This window comes from Oncorhynchus clarkii, chromosome 5, assembly GCF_045791955.1.
Source record: "Oncorhynchus clarkii lewisi isolate Uvic-CL-2024 chromosome 5, UVic_Ocla_1.0, whole genome shotgun sequence".
NCBI lineage: Eukaryota > Metazoa > Chordata > Actinopteri > Salmoniformes > Salmonidae > Oncorhynchus > Oncorhynchus clarkii.
In genome coordinates, this window is record NC_092151.1 from 11873408 (window position 1) to 11882477 (window position 9070).

The window sequence follows — 9070 nt, forward strand, 5'->3', positions numbered from 1 at the left end:
CCTCAACAAATAAAATCAAGTGAAATGCTTACTTACAAGCCCTTAACCAACAATGCAGTTTTAAGAAAATACCAACAAAAAAAGTAAGAGATAGGAACTACAAATAATTAAAGAGCAGCAGTAAATAACAATAGCGGGGCTATATACAAGGGGTACCAGTACAGAGTCAATGGTGGGGGGAATCAGTGTCGAGGTAATTGAAGTAATATGTACATGTAGGTAGAGTTATTAAAGTGACTATGCATAGATAATAACAGAGAGTAGCAGCAGCATAGAAGTGGGGGTCAGTCTCCTGAGGGGGAATAGGTTTTGTTGTGCCCTCTTCACGACTGTCTTGGTGTGCTTGGACCATGTTATTTTGTTGGTGATGTGGACACCAAGGAACTTGAAGCTCTCAACCTGCTCCACTATAGCCCCGTCGATGAGAATGGGGGCGTGCTTGGTTCTCCTTTTCCTGTAGTCAACAATCATCTCCTTTGTCTTGATTACATTAAGGGAGAGGTTGTTGTCCTTGCACCACAATGTCAGGTCTCTGACCTCCTTCCTATAGGCTGTCTCATCATCGTCGGTGTTTAGGCCTACAACTGTTCTGTCATCAACAAACTTAATGATGGTGTTGGAGTCGTGCCTGGCCATGCAGTCATGAGAGAACAGGGAGTACAGGAGGGGACTGAGCACGCACCCCTGACAGGACCCCGTGTGGAGGATCAGCGTGGTGGATGTGTTGTTACCTACCCTCACCACCTGTTGGCGGCCCATCAGGAAGTCCAGGATCAAGTTGCAGAGGGAGGTGCTTAGTCATTTAGGAAGTCATTTAGGCAGGTTACCTTAGTGTTCTTGACACTATGCTGGTCTGCTTGAAACATGTTGGTATTACTGACTCAGACAGAGAGAGGTTGAAAATGTCAGTGAAAACCTTTGCCAGTTGCTCAGCTCATGCTTGGAGTACACATCCTGGTAATCCGTCTGGCCCTGTGAATGTTGACCTGCTTAAAGGTCTTACACACATCGAATGCGGAGAGCATGATCACACAGTCGTCCGGAACAGCTGATGCTCTCATGCATGTTTCAGTGTTACTTGCCTTGATGCGAGCATATAAGTTATTTAGCTCATCTGGTAGGCTCGTGTCACTGGGCACCTCTTGACTGTGCTTCCCTTTGTAGTCTGTAATAGTTTGCAAGCCCTGCCACATCTGATGAGCGTCGGAGCCGGTGTAGTATGATTCAATCTTAGTCCTGTATTGACACACTGCCTGTTTGATGGTTCGTCGGAGGGCATAGCAGGATTTCTTATAAGCTTCCGGGTTAGAGTCCCACTCCTTGAAAGCGGCAGCTCTACCCTCAGTGCGAATGTTGCCTGTAATCCATGGTGTCTGGTTGGGGTATGTACGTACAGTCACTGTGGGGACGACGTCCTCTCTTATTGATAACGGCAGTGACTGATGTGGTAATATCCTCAATGCCATCGAAAGAATCTCTGAACGTATTCCAGTCTGTGCTAACAAAACAGTCCTGTAGTTTAGCATCTGCTTCATCTGACCACTTTTTTATTGATCTAGTCACTGGTGGTTTCTGATTAAATTTTTGTTGTAAGCAGGAATCGGGAGGATAGAATTTTGGTCAGATTTGCCAAATGGAGGGTGAGGGAGAGCTTTGTATGCATCTCTGTGTGTGGAGTGTAGGTGGTCCAGAGTTATTTTTCCTCTGGTTGCACATTTAACATGCTGATAGAAATGAGGTGGAACTGATTTAAGTTTCCCTGCATTAAACTTCCCGGCCACTAGGAGCACCGCCCCTGGATGAGCTTTGTCCTGTTTGCTTATGGCGGAATACAGCTCATTGAGTTACGAAAAACGTGAAAAAAACAAACAAAATAGCACAGTTTGTTGAAAGCCAATAAAACAGCAGCCCTCCACACCGGGGTGCCATTTTTTTAAACACTGGAGTCCCATACGGGTGCATGCTCAGCCCCTCATGTTCTCCCAGTTCACCCGTGACTGCATGGCCAAGCACGCTTCCAACTCAATCATCAAGTTTGCAGGCGACACAACAGTAGTAGGCTTGATTACCAACAATGATAAGACAGCCTACAGGGAGGAGGTGAGGGCTCTGGGTATGTGGTGCCAGGAAAATAACCTCTCACTCAACATAAACAAAACTGTCGAGATGATTGTGGATTTCAGGAAACAGTATAAGGAGCACCCCCCTATCCACATCGATGGGACCGCAGTGGAGAAGTTCCTCGGCGTACACATCATCGACAAACTGAAATGGTCCACCCACACAGACAATGTGGTGAAGAAGGAGCAGCAGCGCCTCTTCAACCTCAGGAGGCTAAAGACATTTGACTTAACACCTAAAACCCTCACAAACTTTTATAGATGCACAATCACCGCCTGGTACGGCAACTGTACCGCCCACAACCTCAAAGCTCTCCAGAGAGTGGTGCGGTCTGCCCAAAGCATTACCGGGGGAAAACTTCCTGCCCTCCTGGACACCTACAGCACCCAATGCCATAGGAAGGCCAAAAAGATTATCAAGGACATCAACCACCCGAGCCACTGCCTGTTCACCCCGCTATCATCTAGAAGGCAAGGTCAGTACAGGTTCATCAAAGCTGGGACCGAGAGATTGAAAAGCAGCTTCTATCTCAAGGCCATCAGACTCTTCAACAGCCATCACTAGCACATCAGAGGCGGCTGTTTATAGACATAGATTAGGAATCACTGGCCACTTTAAGGAAATGAAACAGTAGCTACTTTAATAAATGTCTCCGTATCTTGCATTACTCACCTCATCTGTGTAAACTGTACTCTATACTCTACGGTATCTCTGTACTCTACAGTATCTTAGTCACTTTAATTGTGTGTAAATATTGCATCATCCATCTCATATGTGTGTACTGTATTCTATACTATGCCACTGTATCTTAGTCCAATGCCACTCTGACATATATGTATATTTTGTTAATCCATTCCTTACTTAGATTTACGTGTATTTTGGGATATTACTGCATACTTTGCAAGTATTTAGTATCTTAGCTAAACCTAACCTTACCCCTTTTACCTAAACATAAATCTCACCTTAACACTTTAACCTTAATCATAACCTAACCTTAACCACTAACCCTAACCCCTAGGCTAAATAAAGTTATTGCTAACGGTAACGAAATGTTGATTAATTTGCGCTGTCCCTCAACTCAAATGTTAGCCACCTAGCTGACATTAGCCTCAACAAATTGGAATTCGTAACACATTATACGTTTTACAAATTCATATCATATTGTACGATTTGTAATTCGTAACATATCATACGTAATGGTTGATGAACATCCACAAAATAATACATACCATACCATACTAAATGGAGTGTCTTGTATTTACTTACAGAATCATATGTATGAGGTATGGTATGCCAGCAGCATACCACGCAGCATACCACCCTGCATACCACTGCTGGCTTGCTTCTGAAGCTAAGCAAGGTTGTTACTGGTCAGTCCCTGGATGGGAGACCAGATGCTGCTGGAAGTTGTTTTGGAGGGCCAGTAGGAGGCACTCTTTCCTCTGGTCTAGAAACAAATATATCCCAATGCCCCAGGGCAGTGATACTGCCCTGTGAAGGGTGCCTTCTTTTGAATGGGATGTTAAACGGGTGTCCTGACTCTCTGAGGTCATTAAAGATCTCTGAGGTCATTAAAGATCCCATGGCACTTATCGTAAGAGTAGGGGTTTTAACCCCGGTGTCCTGGCTAAATTCCCAATCTGGCCCTCAAAACATCACGGTCACCTAATCATCCCCAGTTTACAATTGGCTCATTCATCCCCTCCTCTCCCCTGTAACTATTCCCCAGGTTGTTGCTGCAAATGAGAACGTGTTCTCAGTCAACTTACCTGGTAAAATAACGGATAAATAATATGAAATCATATAAAATGCTGACATGGTTGCATCTCTCCCTCATCTTCTCCAGACTCAGGTAAGTGCACCATGTTTCTATGATGGAATTCAGTCATGGTTCAGTTCACTGCTGTTTGAAGTCAGGGTCTGGGTAAATGCTGAAACTCTGAAGACAGGACAGGATTATTGTCTGTTGTCATGTGTGTCCATTTATTTCTTTTTTGTATCTATATTTTGAGCGAGGACTTCCCATTGGCTTTCTGGTTTTCAATCACATTTGTCCTAAAGTACCCTTTAGTCAATAGGGGGGACAAAAACACTGCAGGTGCAATGTGATTTCTCTGTATTGTGTATTTTCTTAAATTCCAGTCAATACTGTGTCTGTTTTTTGTGTCTGCAGGTACTGGTGATCAAACTTGTGTGTCTGTACAGACAGGAGGCACCATCACCATCCTATGATAGTGATGGAGCTGGTCGAGAGTTTCAAGTTCCTTGGTGTCCACATCACCAACAAACTATCATGGTCCTAACACACCAAGACAGCTGTGAAGAAGGCACGACAACACCTTTTCCCCCTCAGGAGACTGAAAAGATTTGGCATCAAAAAGTTCTACAGCTGCACCAAGAACACCCTGACCGGTTGCTTCACCGCCTGGTATGGCAACTGCTCTACATCCGATCGTACGGCGCTACAGAGGGTAGTGCGTATGGCCCAGAACATCACTGGGGCCAAGCTTCCTGCCATCCAGGATCCACATAAATACTAGGCTGTGTCAGATGAAGGCCCAAAAAATTGTCAAACACTCCAGTCACCCAAGTCATAGACTGTTCTCTCTGCTACCTCATGGCACGTGATACCGGAGTGCCAAGTTTTGGTCCAAAAGGCTCCTAAACAGCTTCTACCCCCAAGCCATAAGACTGCTGAACAATTAATAAATGGCCATGCAGACTATTTACATTGACCCCCCGCACTTTACCCCTACCTACATGTACAAATGACCTTGACTAACCTGTAACCCCACACATTGACTCGGTACCGGTACCGCCTGTATATAGCCTCGTTATTGTTATTTTATTGTGTTACTTTTTAGGTTAGTTTTTACTTTAGTTTATTTAGTAAATATTTTCTTAAAGCTATTTCTTGTACTGCCTCGTTGGTTAGGGGCTCATAAGTAAGCATCGTCTAAACCTGTTGTATTTGGGCATATGTTGTATTTGGGCAAATTTGATTTGATGTCCCTATCATCAGGATTACATAAAAAACGTGAAATACTTGTGTCAAGGATATTGCCAGGATATGTGCTCTTATGTAGTGGGCACTGACCATCCCAAGAGCCCTGATAAGGCCTCAATCTCTCATGACATCAACCAGAGTACCTTCTCTGTTACCGTGAAGAGTCTACAACAAAGTGAGTTCATAGTTTATTCATATACCAAAAAGATGACCTGCACTTTTAAATAAATTATATATTTTTTGCACCTGAACCTCTGACTCCATCTCAACTGTTGCTGCTCAACACCAACTAAATAGGCTGCCGGGTCATCCATCTTTATTAACATTATAAGTGATTTTATTTGATGTAAAAATGTGCTAATAAAATACAAATATCAATTGTAGAGCCTTAGAGCCTTCTGTTACAACTAGTTGATATAATGTAATGGTGTTTATCTGCCACTGAGGGGGGCATAGACACTCAGAAGCAGGAAGAGAGTTAAAGACAGCTATAACTATTATGAAGTTCAGTCATTCTCTTTGGTGTCTTGGTCCTTGACACACACATTGCACATTGGTACCATATAACATACAGAGACACACACCCAGAAATGGATTCTCATCTCTCCCTCTCCCTCCTCCTCATCTTCTCCAGACTTTCAGGTTAGGGTAACATGTTTCTATGAAGTGCTGAAGTTGAGGTCAGGGACTGAGACTGGACACATGCTGAAACTCTGAAGACAGAAGCAGTAGCTTGTCTGACCAATAACACTTCCTGTATTATGTGTGTTAGAATTTGCTTGAATTCCAATCTAATGTGTTTTCTGTTGTTGTGTCTACAGGTGCTTATCGTGTGTCTGTACAGACAGGAGGCTCCACCACCATCCCATGTCACTATGGTCAGAAATGCAAAACACATGTGAAATACTGGTGTATAGGATATTATTTACATAGTTGCTCCCCTGTTATACCTTCCTTGGATGTTAGTTTTTAAATGTAATTTTTACTTTTATTTATTCATGGGAACCCATTGAGACCAGGGTCTCATTTACGATTGTGCCCCGAGGACAACAACTCAACAAATTAAAAATGATATCTAAAAATAAACTTCAAATGACAGAATCAACACCACAGGTTCAAACACCACAATCACAGTTATTTACATTCAATCTAAACATTTTCAATTCTCAAAAAATGAATTCAACATTAAAGTCCTAAACTGCCCTAGAGGCACCCGAGTCAAGTTGTAGGGAGTTCTGCAGAATATTCCCAAAATTAAAGGCACTAAAACTGAAGGCGGATTTACCTAGATTGGTGAGTATTAGTGGAACCTTGAGAGTTAACCATCTGTGTAAATGGTTTCTCATATTAGAACATTTTAACAGTGAAGTGAGGTAGGTTGGACCCTTGTGTAGTAGATATTTGTAAACAAAATGGGAGTAGTGAAGTGATCTACAGGACCTTAATGAGGACCAGCTAACCTTTTGATACAGGATGTGGTGATGCATATTTAAACTGTCACCTGTGACAAAGCGAAGGGAGCGAAGGTAGACGACATCCAAAGGTTGAAGAGTAGTGGCTGCTGCATTCCGATAAATCGTGTCACCATAGTCAAGAACTGTCAGGAAGGTTGACTGTAGAATCTGCTTCCTGCTGTTTAGGGAGAGGCAAAATCTATTTCTGTAAACTTTAAATCTCAGCTTCTTAATAACTAGCTCATCAGTATGTTTTTAAAAATGTTAATTTATTGTCAATCTAAAAGCTCAGATTCATCTGTGTTCAGGTACTCCAGAACTCTATGTGGACCAACAGGAAGTGACTGGAGATGAAGGGAGGATTGTCATTGTAAATTGTTACTATAGTAACACTGGAAATATGAACTGGTGTAGGATTGGCAGTGTCTCCTGTGTGTGGACAATTTCTGGGACTCCAGATGGAACATCAGTGAACCTACAGCAGACCACTGATGTCACCAGAAGAAATGTCTTAACGGTGACTATGAGTGGACTGAAGACGGAGAACACTGGCTGGTACAGGTGTGGAGTGGGAGACCTTACAATGCCTGTTCACATCACTGTCAGACAACAAACTACCACACACAGTACCACCACTATGACCAGTGAGTAGAGAATAATCAGATACTGTCAAATTAAGTATTAAGTTTGTTTTATCCAGTCTTGCTGGTTTATCATCTAAAACAAATTGGACTGTAACCTTATTAAAAGCTTTTGGGAATAATTAGCGGTCCTACCATTGGTTTGAACTCAACAAAATAAAAAGTCAAAATTCACACATTGGGTAAATTAAATAAGCTGGACAAGAAGGTCTTAGCTTAGCCACAATGTGTTGTTACACCAGTCATAATACCACTGTTGTTTTCACCTCACAGTAACCCAAGCTCCAACCACTGAACAATCCTCTTTCTCTCCAACTGCTGAGCCTGTTCAGACTGACAACACAGTCCAAGGACCTGAGGGGGGCAAGGAGAAGGACTCCATGAGGTAATTATCACTCATTCAGCTGTATTTAACACTTACTGTTCCAACTGGAAGACAATACAAATATGAAGGTAACATTTTCTGGTTTTCACACTACAGTTTAGGGAACAAAATCACCCTCCTTATATGTTTTCACACCGTGTATAGGCCAAGGGCGGCAGGGTAGCCTAGTGGTTAGAGCGTTGGACTAATAACCGGAAGGTTGCGAGTTCAAACCCCCGAGCTGACAAGGTACAAATCTGTCGTTCTGCCCCTGAACAGGCAGTTAACCCACTGTTCCCAGGCCGTCATTGAAAATAAGAATTTGTTCTTAACTGACTTGCCTGGTTAAATAAAGGTAAAAAAAAAAGAAAAAAAAAAAAAGACACTTATAGAGACATTTACCACTTCCTCATATCTCTGTGGTTTGCTGAAGTAGCAGCATTATTGTCAAGTTTCACACATAAAAGGTGTGAAGAGCTGAACAAATGTTTCCATTTCGTCATAGCAGCACAAACAAATAAATGTATCTGTGATGTTTTCAGAGAATTCATTTTACATTATACAGACTTTCTGTCACGATGTTCGTAATAATGATGGTCAGACCAAGGCGCAGTGTATGTTGAGTTCCACATAATTTTAATTAATAAAGTGAAACTTAAGCTAAGACAAAACAAATAAAGAATAAACAAACCATGACAACAATGCAGTGCTAACAGGCAACTAAATATAAACAATATCCTATAACCCACAGGTGGAAAAAATGCTACTTAAGTATGATCCCCAATTAGAGACAACGATAACCAGATGCCTCTAATTGGGAATCATACAAATCACCAACATAGAAAATGAACCTAAAACCCCACATAGAAAATATAAACTAGAACAACCCCACAGTCACACCCTGACCTACTCTACCATAGAAAATAAACACTTTCTATGGTCAGGACGTGACACTTTCACTGTCTGTTCCGTAGATCTAAAAGTCCTACTGATTCCTATGGGCATGTTGGTGGTGGTGATAGCTGGTGTCCTACTGTTAAATATACACGGGGTGGTTTGAGCCTTGAATGCTGATTTGTTGACAGTCGTGGTATAGCAGACCGCATACCACTGGTATGACAAAACATTTATTTTTACTGCTCTGATGACATTGGTAACCAGTTTATAATAGCAATAAGGCACCTCAGGGGTTTGTGGTATATGGTTAATAATACCATGGCTAAGGGCTGTGTCCTAAGAACAGTCCTTAGCTGTGGTATATTGGCCATATGCCACACCCCCTCGGGCCTTATTGCCTAAATATACACTGCCTTTAGAAAAGGGAAATTTTCCCTTTACAAATCCCCTTAAAAAATATAATTATATTGTAGCAATTTACAGAGGAACATGTTCTAAATCTTTTAAATCTTCTACAGATGGGAAACAACATTTTTCTACCTGCCAAAAATTGGTAATGCTGTGCTTTTCCTCCTGTGTACCATCA